Below are 12,700 nucleotides of genomic sequence, written 5' to 3'. Positions count from 1 at the left end.
TGAGACACAAGAGGCTGCAGATGCTGGAAATGGAACATCAAACATCTGGATCATCTGGAGTTTTTACATGTTGCTTTATTATCAGAGAGAATATGTGAAAAATGAGGTGATTTGTGATGGAAAATTAATCATTTTGAGAGCCATAAAATAAATGTCACCATAGATTTGCTTAAAAATGAGAATAAATTTTGATAACATTTGACACAGAGCTTTGTGCCATTTTATACTAATGATGACATGTACAGTATGAAAGAATTAACTAAAAATGCATAATAACCACAGCACGTTCTGTAAGAACATGAAATACACGCAACAAAATTTAGTAGTCTTCTGGTAAAAAGATATAAGGAATGTTTAATTTGAAAAATCTCTGCTTTTGTACAGGAGAATTGCCCAGAAAACAGTATTTTCTTTAACAAATAAAACAATTGTATAAGTAGATAATTAACTGTTTATATTTATTAAGTATTCTGAATTTTTGTGTTAATTAGCAGTAATTGATTATCTTAATATCTATCTGGCAAGAAGTTGAAATCATCTTGTTGAAACATTGTTGCATGTAGCACTATTGCTAAGTTAATTACCCCTCATGACATGGGAAATTGAAACATGTGTATAGCATATTTTCCACTCATAAAGAATTGCTAAAATGTTGCCTGGTGACTTCCTAATGGGACCAGCCTTAATCTGTAAGGCATTACCCCCTCACAACCATACAACAGCAACACATACTGTGACTACCATGGAAAGAGAGGAGCTGTCTGACTTCTGCAATATCTGTAAGTGACAAAGTTGTTCATCAATGAGATCTTATACACCACTATGGGATCTGGGAAGAGGAGTGAGAGATGTGGTAGGAGATACTGCCAGCATCACACCATCTTAGCAGAAGGTGGCTCTGGGCTGAAAACCCCCACACATTGCAATAATATCAGAAGAAATGTAATAACTGTGCTCTCACACTGAAATATTTACACCAACACACTGACACACACACGTTGTTAGACACCAACACAACCCCCTATGTGTCAATAACTTCCCTGTACATGGGACAATGTGAAGGTTATTCAGTGTCCATTTGCTCCATTTAGCTCAACAACGAAGAATAGGAGAGAGGCCACCTGGATAGGTGAGATGCTCTCTCAAGTGCAGTTTCACCAAGTTGGAGGAGATGATCCACCTCCTCATGTGAAGCCTCGTGGAGAGGCAGTATGAAATCTGCCAGGTATGTACATTAACTCTGATTCATTGTGATCAGTGCATCACCTTTGAAAAGATCAGTAGCATATATCTTTATTACCATGAATACATTTCTGCATCACCAAAGTGCACTGCTTATATATGCAACTCTCTTCTGTTTTGTCTGTGCAGGATATGAGGATATCTCTTCTGTTTAACCCTTCACTACAACATCAGGACCAAGTGGAAACAAGGAGATGAAGGAACAGGAAGGAAGGAAAAGAGAGGAGGAACTTGATGAGGATGAGCACAGTGTGTCATTGCACCTGATCACACAGCACCATCTCAGAGACTGGCACTGCGGGGATGAGAAAAGTAGGTTAGAGGGGCATTTGACTGGTAGAGGTGCCAGGTATAAGCAGGGCACTGTCTTTCAGAAGAAGCATAGGAATCTGATGTGGGTACGCCCAAGGTTGAAGGAGTTGAAGGGAGATGATTTACACGTCAATACTTCCCCGAGAAGACTCAAGTGAAAGCTACATTTGGGATACTTTAGTGACAAAGCTGATGCAGATGAACAATGAGACAGTGGGAACGTTGTCCGGCTTACCTGTTCAAATTTCGGATACAACAAGAAGCTTGTCCTCACAGGGGAGATTTAGGTACATTCTTCCCATCATTTATCTTGGTGTACTCAGTTGTTTCAGGGCTTTAAAATAAACCTTTTGCCTTCAGTTGAATGAGTCTGGATTTTACTGGCATGAAATACATCTCCTTTCCCATTGCATGGCAGTCTGCTCAATATATTGTGATGTACATTACTCTCAGTTGCATTGCCGTAAGTATCTACCATTGGCACTGATCAGCTTGTCAGAGCATGAAAGATTTTGTTCCTTGTTAGCATCTGCGATTGGAATTGCTCCAATTTTTTATATTTCATCTGGAGGTTGGAGTGGTTTAAACAGAAAACCATTCATCAAGATATACAGAGATGTTGTGCCAAGGCATTTAAGTAGCAACAACAGGGATTGTAAATCATTGTGGTAGTCCCACAAAGCAGCAAATATGGAATATTGTGTGTCTTTTGGATTCTCACTCATGCTTTTTGGTGTACTGTGATCATTTTTATGGAAGGTACTTGTAGAGGGTCACTTGTTTGATAGGGAGACTCACTAAGTCTCATAAGAATTATTGTTCAAAAGTGAACCAGTTATGAGATATTGCCTCCCTTCTTTGCTCAGCAGGATGCTGAAGCTCGTGATATTGAACAGGAATATCCTCCAGAGCTTTATTTATCCTTGTTCTGGTGCTCCTGTTGATTTTTTTTTTGATACTCAGTATGTGGTGTTTCTGACTAGTGAATCAGTTGTTCTTGCCGGTTGGCCAGGTTATGCAGCCTGCACCACACCACAGGGAAGACTCTACTTCAGTTAGGCAAATTCAGCCCTGGACTGCTGACAACATTGTAGTCTCATTTTCAGCATAATAGTAGCATTCTACACTACTACTCTTCTTCTTTTGTATTGGCACTCAGCTGGAATGGTAGGAGAACAAACTGATGTCAACATCAATTGGATAGAATAACCTTTGTTCCCCTTTATTGGCCGTGTTGTTGATTAAGAAGGCTGGCAAAATGGATTCCTTGAGAGTGATTAAGTTGTGGGAGCTGCCAGGAAAAATGGAAGTGGCGTATAAATATTCTTCTTTGAGATACAGCAACTTGCACATGAGGAAGAAACCCTATAAAACTAGATTCTTCCCGGGAGCCTTCATGAAACATGAGTGCAGTAGATGGCTGCTTGCGCCTTGGGAAAGACAACAATCCTGGAAAATCCCAGTGCACAAGATGCTGCCTTCTATTCTTCACAAAAACCAAAGACCACAAAGTTGTTCCTCTATGTATGCAGAGCCTGGATGACTTCTCTCCTGATCTGATGGGTAATAAACTGAGAGATATGCTCTCTAACAGCCACCAGATGCCTGGAAATTGAAAGCAGTTGACCTCCATGGTAAGAGTGCTCCATACCCAAAGGTCACCCTGCTAAATGTTGAAGATCTCATTTATCACATCTTGAAAGCCTGAGCTAATATTGCTCATTAGAGAGGACCAGGCATGATCCTCTATCTGTAATGACCCTTTGGGAACAAGGGTCTGAGGACGTTGGTATTGCTGTGACCTGCGTGCTGACTGTGACCCTCCCAGATTTGCCTACAATACTTGGAAAGCTTCCAGTAATAAAAATGCTGCTAGCACTGAAGTATCCATCAACGAGTTGCTCAGCTGTTAAAGGTTGCAAGGAGCGCACACTACTGGTTTGAATACACTCTGAGGACTCGGGGAGATGTTTCAAATGTCTGCAGTCTATTCTGGTATCATCTTGCAATGTGTTTCAATGATAGAATAGTCCATTAAACTACAAATGCTGTAGGTTTTAATCCTCACTCTGAAGTGACGTTCTTCAATGTCACTTCCAGGACCTTCCAATTTATGTCAGAACCAGTTATAATTGTGCTCTGTGATGATTGACATCACGAAGTTCACAAGTAATGCTGGAAGAATGTCAAGTGCATTAACATGGATCATGAGTGAAGGTGAAGGTGCAACTCATTTTGCAATGAGTATAATTTCATCTAGAAGTTATAATTTACATTCAGCAAACCCGATTTCTGAAAGAAGCATCACCAAATAATCTAATTCCTTGGTTCAAGTCTCTGGAACCTTAGCTTAGGCTGTGTAACAGAATATATTGTGTCCAAAGTTGATTGAAGTTTGAGCAAAATGAATTTATAAATTTACATTATATAAATCAATTGCATTTTTAAAGTTATTTTCTTATTTTTAATGTGCTTTTATTCTGATGATAAAGTCTTTAAATCTGTTGTTAGTTTCTATAATTTTGAAGCTTATTTAAAATTTATGGTAAACATTTCTATAGCTTGTGACTTTATTATCAAACGAGAGTACTGCAGCTTACTTAAAAATCTTTCTCACAGAAATATTGGTTAGCACTCCTCAGAGAATCAGAAGCAGGTTTAATGTCTCTGGAAGAGATTTTGGAGGTATTAACAGTGATCTTTCAAGAATTACTAGGGTCTGGAAAGGTTCTGGAGGAATGGAAAATTGCAAATGTCACTCCACTGTCAGGTCTGCTCCTAGTGACACTTCCCAGCCTGCACATGCAGCACCTCCCAGTCTCCATCCAGCTAATAGGATTCATCTACAGCTCGGTCCAGACTCATCACCTGCAGCCTATTTTACCCAGTTGTCATCCACAGAATTTGTTCTTTCATTAAACCATCAATCAGTTGCTCCTAGCTTTTTACCCAGCCTAAAGTTTACCTTGATGTCTGTTGTGTTTAGTTCCTGTTCTCCCTTGTTTTGTGGCCCCCTTGTGGTTTGATATTTTGTGGGCTATTATTAAAGTTATTGTTCACTGCTAAACTGCTCTACTGCTCTGCTCTTGGGTTAAACCTTCTCTGCGTTTCCTGACATCCACTCAATAAGAAGGGAGAGAGGCAAAAGACGTGAAATTATAGCCCAGTTAGGCTAAATTCAGTGGTTGGCAAGATGTTAGAGTCCATCATTAGGGATGAGGTTTTGGGGAACTTGGAGGCACATGATAAAACAGTCTGAAGTCAACATGGTTTCCTTAAAGGGAAATCCCACCCGACAAATCTTTTGGAATTCTTTGAGGAAATAATAGGCAGGCTAGACAAAAAAGAATCAGTGGATATTGTCTACTTGAATTTTCAGAAGGCTCTTGACTAAGGGCCACACATGAGATGCTAAACATGATAAGAACCCGTGGTATTACAGGAAAGATGCTAGCATTGACAGACGATTGGCTGGCTGGCAGAGGGCAACGAATGGAAATAAAGGAGGCCTTTTCTGGTTGGTTGTTGGTGATTAGTGGTGTTCTGCAGGGGTCACTGTTGGATCTGCTACTTTTCATGCTATATGTTAATGATATGGCAGACAGAATCAATTGGTTTGTGGCCAAGTTTGCTGATGATATAAAGGAAGGTGGAGATATATCTTCTGTTGTGGAAGCAGGAAGTCTGCAGAACTTAGATTAGGAGCATGGGCAAAGAAGTGGCAAGTGGAATATAGTCTAGGGAAGTGTATGGTCATGCACTTTGATAGAAGGAATAAAAGCATGAACTAATATGGAGCAAAATAAGAGATCAGAAGTGCAAAAAGGACTTGGGAGTAACAGTGCAGCATTCCTTAAAGATTAACTTGCAGGTTAAGCTCGTGGTAAGGAAGGCAAAAGCAATACTAACATTCATTTCCAGAGAACTAGAATATAAAAGTATGAACATAATGTTGAGGCTTTATAAGGCATTGGCCAGACTACATTTGGAGTATTGTGAGCAGTTTTGGGCCTCATTTCTAAGAAAGGATTTGTGGAATTGGAGGTAGTCCAGAGGAGGTTTACTAGAGTGATTCTGGGAATAGAAGGGTTGATGTATGAGAAGCATTTGATGGCTCTGGGCCTGTACTTGCTAGAGTTTAGAAGAATGAGGAGGGATCTCATTGAATCCTATGGAATATTGAAAGACCTAGATAGGGTGGATGTGCAGAGGATGTTTCCAATAATGGGAAAGTTTAGAACCACAGGGAAAAGTCTCAGAATAGAAGAGTAATCCTTTAGAACACAGATGAAAAGGGATTTCTTTAGCCATGGAGTAGTGGGTAAAATCATGGGGTTCATTGTCACAGATGGCTGTGGAGGTCAAATCATTAGGTATATAGGTATAGATGTCAAAGGTTATGCGGAGAAGGTAGGAGAATGAGGTTGAGAGGAAAATAAATCAGTGATGATAGAATTGCTGATCATGGTCTGAGTTCCTAACTCTGCTCTACATTTTACGGTCTTATTGTCATACATCTGAAATTTGTTGTTTTGTGGCAGCGGTACTTTGCAATACATAAAACATACTATAAATTGCAATAAGAAATGTATATTTTGAAAATTATGTAAGTACAGAAGAGATCAAGATAAGTGAGGTTGGTTCATTGTCCATTCATGAAGCTGATGGTGGAGGGAAAGTAGCTGCTCAATAGATCATCTTCTATAATTTTCACCTCTTTCACCAGACACATTTTCCCTTGGTTGTCCTCTGAACATGTTAACGGGGTAATTTCCTCCACTGTTTTTGGTTCACTTTTCCTTCTCCACCAATATATATGCCATCTCTCATAGCGCCTTCCCATGCATGCATTAGAAATGCAGGGTATGCCTTTTTGAATGTTTCCAAACAATTCTTCCCTCAAGTTAAACAGCAATTCAGGTAGATGTCTTTTAGTCAAGTATACTGTTTTTGGTTCACAATGAGGTCTCCTGTACTCTACAGAAACCAACCAAATATGGATGGCCATTTTCCAGAACACCTGTAAGAATGAACTTGAGCTTCCAGCAGCTAATCACATAAATTCCTCATTCCACTCCCACTCTGACTTGTGTGTCTTTGCTGTCTTTTACTTTTCCAACATAGTCCAATGTAAGCTGGAGATGCAACTTCTCATCTTCTGACTGGGCACGTTAGAGCCCTCAGAACAAAAAAAATTTACCAATTTGTAACAAAACTGGCCTGGGACAGAGTAATACAGCATTTTCTTTTATGTAACAACAGATGTAGTGTTTTGTACTTCACAACAATTTTTCTGTCATCAAGTGTCTCATTTCATTAACAGCTCCTTCAATCAGTTTATCTGCTGTTAGCACAGCTTCATCAGCACATTTGTATCATTCAGACTCGGTTTCTGGCCGGCAGTGTCATCATAAACATTCCCTTTATTCTCACCAGCCTTTCTCCTCTACAACTTAAAAACATATTTACCTTCCAGCATCCCAAATTCTAATGCAGGAACATTGACAAATGCTGTCTAAATATCAATGCCTCTCCACACAATTTTTCCTGATTGCTGAGTATATCCAGCATTTTCTGTCTTTGCTTTAGATTTTTAGGGTTTTTTTTTATCTGTTTCTATCTATGTTGATTGGAAGATAAATATTTGTCAGCTCACTATGGGGATCTCTGTGTTTAAATTGTTATATGGAATCTGTTAGGTTCTACATGAGAAGTAGATGATGAAGAAGTTTTTATATCAACTGCCGTTAGAATTAGATAAGTATAAACTAATTTATTGCACTTTGTTTCTTAAATATCTATTATTGTTGCAGTTGTAATGCTTTTACAATTATTTACTAATGTGTACAGAAAAACTATAGTAATAGAAGTACACATAAATCTGGGGCACATTTTCCTGCAATAATTTTAATGTTCCTAGGAAATGATAGGAACCTTATAGATCAAAGAAAGCTTGTATCTATAACAACACACACAACAACAGCTCCTACCATCCAGGAAGTGGTACTGCAGCATAAAAGCCAGGACCAACAGGCTCTGGGACAGCTTCTTCCACCAGGCCATCAGGCTGATGAACTCACACTGACTTGAGTGTACTGTATATTACATTGACTGTCCTATTTATTATAAATTACTATGATTGCATATTGCACATTTAGATGGAGACGTAAAGATTTTTACTCCTCATGTATGTGAAGGATGTAAGAAATAAAGTCAATTCAATTCGAATTGCTGGAGGAGCTCAGCAGACTAGGCAGCATCTATGGGAGAGAGTACAATCGACGTTTCGGCCCAAAACGTTCCGCCAGCTTGTATCTATAAAGTGTCTTTCAATTCACAGACAAATAAAAATTGGTTTTGAAATAAGTTGTTACTTCAGTTACCAAAATGTTTTTTTTAATTCCAGTTTATATCACAACTACAAATTTATTGCAAAGTTTCTGAAACTCCTTGAGAAAAACAATAGCCTGAATGCCTGAACTTACTACTTACATTCTCCATTGCACTGAATTTCACTGGCTGGGATGCATTTGGCTGGTCGTGCTTGCTAAGACCAGTCTGCCACTGACCATTGAATGTAGGTGATGTCTTTGGGGCTGGAACATCATTAATGTGCAGGAGAAAACCTTGCCATTTAAACTCCCCTGGAAATCTTTGACAAACAATAAAACTACATCCACACCTTTTATGTGTGTCAAAACTGTCATGTCTTCAGAGCTTCTGAATGCCCCTAGTAGCTGGAAACTTTTAAGAACAGTTAAACATAAAACAAACAGTTGCACAATTCTTTAAATTATGAAATAAACCCTTAAACAATAACTAAATTACTTGAAAGACACTTAGAATGGATTTAAAATCATTAAAATCAAAGTCAACATTTTCTATGTTGTACTATATGTTCTAAGTGACTTTAAAAATTAATTTACTGTATTCTTAATTCTTTTGAAACTCTGATTGCTATTCTGTTGAATGGGTTCTCTGATCCAGCACCAAGTCAGCACAGGGACCTCAGCAAAGTAGCTGGCTTTAAGTCTTTGATCTGGTCAGCAAATTCTCTTCATTCTAGGCTGCATGTGGAATCCCGTGGAGGAGCACTGAAGAGAATTCACCAGGGAGCTCATTTTGCACAAAAATCTGGAAATTTTCAGGCACTTGTATGGAATTGGCAGCCAAACCCACCAAAATATAGACTGCTCTTAAAGCATTATCAGAATATAGACTGCTCTTAAAGCATTATCAGAATGTAATTACAATGGACATTGGACATAACTTGAAAAATAGTAATATATGTAGGCAAGAAATAAGTATTACTGTGGCACAGTGGGATAACAGGTTATCATGTTGATTCCAAATGAAATATGCATCTGTGTTTTTCTCAAACAGAGATGTTGGATAAAACTATTAGATTAGCATAGAATGAAAGCAACTTGCTTGAAGGAGGAAAGACCATTGCATGCAAATGATCATGCAAATGCTAATATGAGTGTTAGATTGCAAGGTGGGGATGGTGGGTTATGGAACATTGCGTGATACTCTATCTTGGTACAGCCCATGGTATAGATCTTAAAAAGGAAGGGAGGCAATAACTAGGACAGGTCCTTCCCAGGTTATGAATGCTCAATTTATGTCCATACAGTATAAAGGAACATTTTGGGAACCAGTGGTACGGATTTATTGGCAGAATGCGGGACTGCAAGCAGCTTCTGCACCCTGGGAACTCAGTTCACAGCCACATTTACAATTTGCAAACTGTCTTAAGTTATGAAACTTTCATAGAGAATGGGACTCTGCCATAATCCGTGCAAGATCTGTAAAGTAAGAAATTGTATTTACAGTTTGGGAAGAACTTGATATCAACTGAGACATTGAATGTATAACTATAGGAGCTGGTGCATAAGAAAGGATTTTTTTTCATGGAGTTCTTCCTAAAGGTAAAGGTACAAGAATTTTTCTTAAAAATAAATCTGACTGATGGACATACAGCTGAAATATAAATATCTGGTATCATAAACAAGTTTATGTAATTTTCTGGCTCATTTATTTGGTTTTTAATAATGTCCTGAGCTCTCACTCATCATCACCCCTCACATTGTTGCAGCTTATTTAAAAATAACCACAATTTGTGTATCTGATGAACATGTAAGACTATTGTTTCCTTTTTAGTACTTTGAATTATTTATGTACAAAACCATGTCAATTGTACATAATGTTAGCATGCTTTAAAATACCAAATATACTCGAGCAGTGAAGACATAAAAATTAAGATCATGGCAATACAGGTCTGTGACCAACATCATTCTTTTCATATTAGTCATACATGAATGTGTAGAATAATACATCAGTAAACCGCTTGTTTTGTCAGTCTCAATCCCAGAAGAGTAAAATGATAGTTACCCAGATTTTGTTCTGGCTGGGTCTGCATCAGAATGGCACATTTAGACTTCAGTCTTTTTGTTTATCAAGTGCCTTAAGGTCAGAACCTGAAACAGGTTGAATATCACCGGCACATGTTGTGAAATTTGTTGGTTTGCGGCAACAGTGCATTGCAATACATAGTAACAAAAACTATAGATTACAATAAGAATATTTAAAGAAAATAAATAATTAGTTCAAAATGAGAGGGGAAAATACTGAGGAAGTATTCATGGGTTCATTGTCCATTCAGAAATCTGATGGTGGAGGGGGAAGAAGCTGTTCATGAAACATTGACTGTGTAATCGGGTTCCTCCTTGATGGTAGCAATGAGAAGCGGGCATGTCCTGGGTGAAGGGGGACCTTAATGATGGATATCACTTTTTCTGAGGTGTCCTGGATGCTGGGGAGATTAATGCCCATGATGGAGTTGGCTGAGTTTACAACCTCCCGCTGCTTTTTCTGGTCCTATTGCAGCGGCCACACCAGATGGTGATGCAACCAGTTAGAATGCTCTTCATGGTATATTTGTAGAAATTTGTGAGTGTAACATAGCCAATTTCCCAATGAGTATAGCAACTGTCATGCCTTCTTTGTAATTACATCAATATGTTGAGCCCAGCATAGATCCTCAGCGATGTTGATACTCAGGAACTTGAAACTGTTCACCCTTTCCACTTCTGATTCCTCAATGAGTGTGTACTCCCTCGAGTTCACCTTCCTGAAGTCCACAATCAATTCCTTGGTCTTAAAGACATTGAGTGCCAGGTTGTTGCTGCGACACCAATAAACCAGCTGGTCAATCTCGTTCCTGCATACCTCGTCACCATCTGAAGTTCTACCAATAGCTGTGTCATTGGCAAATTTATGGATGGCATTTGACCTTGCTTAGGCAGGAGTTGATTCTAGCCATGACAGACCTCTCAAAGCACTTCATTAGAGTAGATACAAGTGCCACTGAGCACATTGAGGCAGCTCGCCCTCTTCTTCTTGGGCACTGGTATGATTGTTGCCTCTTTGAAGCAGGTGAGAAACTTGAACTGCAGCAATGAGATTGAAGATGTCCTTGAACACTTGATTGGCACAGGTTTTCACAGCCCTACCAGGTACACCATCAGCTTCTTGAAAGGTGTTCTGATATTAGCTGCTGAGACAGAGATCACAGGGCCTCTGATGTAGCAGGAATTTACATAGTCATAGTTCTGTTCTCTCTTTCAAAGCATATGTAAAAGACATTGAGCTCATCTGGGAGTGAAGGATCACATGCCATTCATGATGTTAGGTTTTGCTTTGTATGAAGTAACGGTCTGCAAACCCTGCCAGAGCTGACGTGCATCCAATTCCATCTCTGACCTCAATGGGAATTGTTTTCTCATTCTTAAGATCACCTTCTGTAATTCATACCTAGACTTCCTGTATATTTCTGGATCTATACTAGATCTTGTACAGATCTAGCCCTCAACAGACTGCGTATCCAGTGGTTCATCCACAGCTTTTAATTTGGGTATGTCTGGTATGAACTGTGTGTTTACAGCAGGAAAAAGCCAGTGTTAATCTCTTTAACCAGGCTTTGTAGCAAGTTATCTTCATTGGCATGTGCCAATAAGTATTGATTCATTTCATACATGTAATTTTGTGTGACATCTTTTTATTGTTCAAAATGTGAGTTTGCTGATACTGACCTTCAAGCAAATTTTAAAATGTGACAGTCCTGGGAGATCAGGTTTCCCTGATCTAGCAAACTATGCACTCCAATGAGTATGACAAAAAACCTGAGACAATTTAAATATATTTTTCATTTTGTGCAAAATATACCTGTCAAATGATAACAATAATTTAAGAATTTAAAACTACCACAATTACTGCTCACGCTTTACAATTGGAGATAATATTGCCTAAAAATAAACACCAATTTTAGCTGTCAAAATTATTGAAAGTGAAAGTCAAATTTTGACAAGCTTTAACTAATAACAGTTCACACCAGACATACCCAAATTAAAAGCTGTGGATGAACCATTGGATACGCAGTCTGTTGAGGGCTAGATCTGTACAATAAGGATCACATGCCATTCATGATGTTAGGTTTTGCTTTGTATGAAGTAATGGTCTGCAAACCCTGCCAGAGCTGACGTGCATCCGATTCCATCTCTGACCTCAACAGGAAATGTGATAGTTTGTGAAACAGCATGAGTGTCATGAAAGAATGTAAATGAATGTGCGTAAATTCAACATAAATTCAATTATGTAAGAGAAAATAAAAAGAAAGGATAAATCAATTAAGGGAAAGAATACAGAAAGCAGAAAAGTAAATTTAAAATCACATTTAAATTTTGCATTTTTAAGTACTCAAACGTTAAATAATTCCTGAAAGAATGAGACTTCTAGAGGCCTGGATAGAGTGGATGTGGAGATGATGTTTCCATTAGTAGGTGAGTCTATGATCCAAGGGCACAGTCTCAGAATAAAGAGATATACCTTTAAAACTGAGATGAAGGGGAATTTCTTCAACAAGAGGGCAGTGAATCTATGGAATTCAGTGGGACAGAGGGCTAGGAAGGCCAAGTCATGGGTGTATTTAGGGCAGAGATTGGTAGGTTCTTGAGTGGTAAGAGGCTATGTGTGATGGGAATAAGGTGGGAGAACGGAGTTGATTAAAAATGAGCCATGAGCAGATGGGCTGAATAGCCTAATTTTGCTCCTTTATTTTATAATCGTAACACATGCAAGACAGAAT

The 12,700-nt window shown here is 38.7% G+C and overlaps 1 protein-coding gene and 1 long non-coding RNA gene across 2 annotated transcripts in view; both read left to right on the top strand.

The window, feature by feature from the left end:
• Positions 1-12,700, top strand: part of ppm1lb (protein phosphatase, Mg2+/Mn2+ dependent, 1Lb) — a 143,350-nt gene that overhangs the window by 16,583 nt on the left and 114,067 nt on the right. The window lies entirely within an intron of this gene.
• On the top strand, positions 402-1,919 carry LOC140725489 (uncharacterized). The gene is made up of 2 exons (XR_012098356.1): positions 402-1,225; positions 1,372-1,919. It is a non-coding gene; the product is annotated as an uncharacterized lncRNA (long non-coding RNA).

The sequence above is a fragment of the Hemitrygon akajei genome, chromosome 3, assembly GCF_048418815.1.
Source record: "Hemitrygon akajei chromosome 3, sHemAka1.3, whole genome shotgun sequence".
NCBI lineage: Eukaryota > Metazoa > Chordata > Chondrichthyes > Myliobatiformes > Dasyatidae > Hemitrygon > Hemitrygon akajei.
The sequence above is the reverse complement of the archived record's forward strand: the minus strand, read 5'-3'. Positions and strand labels throughout refer to the sequence as shown.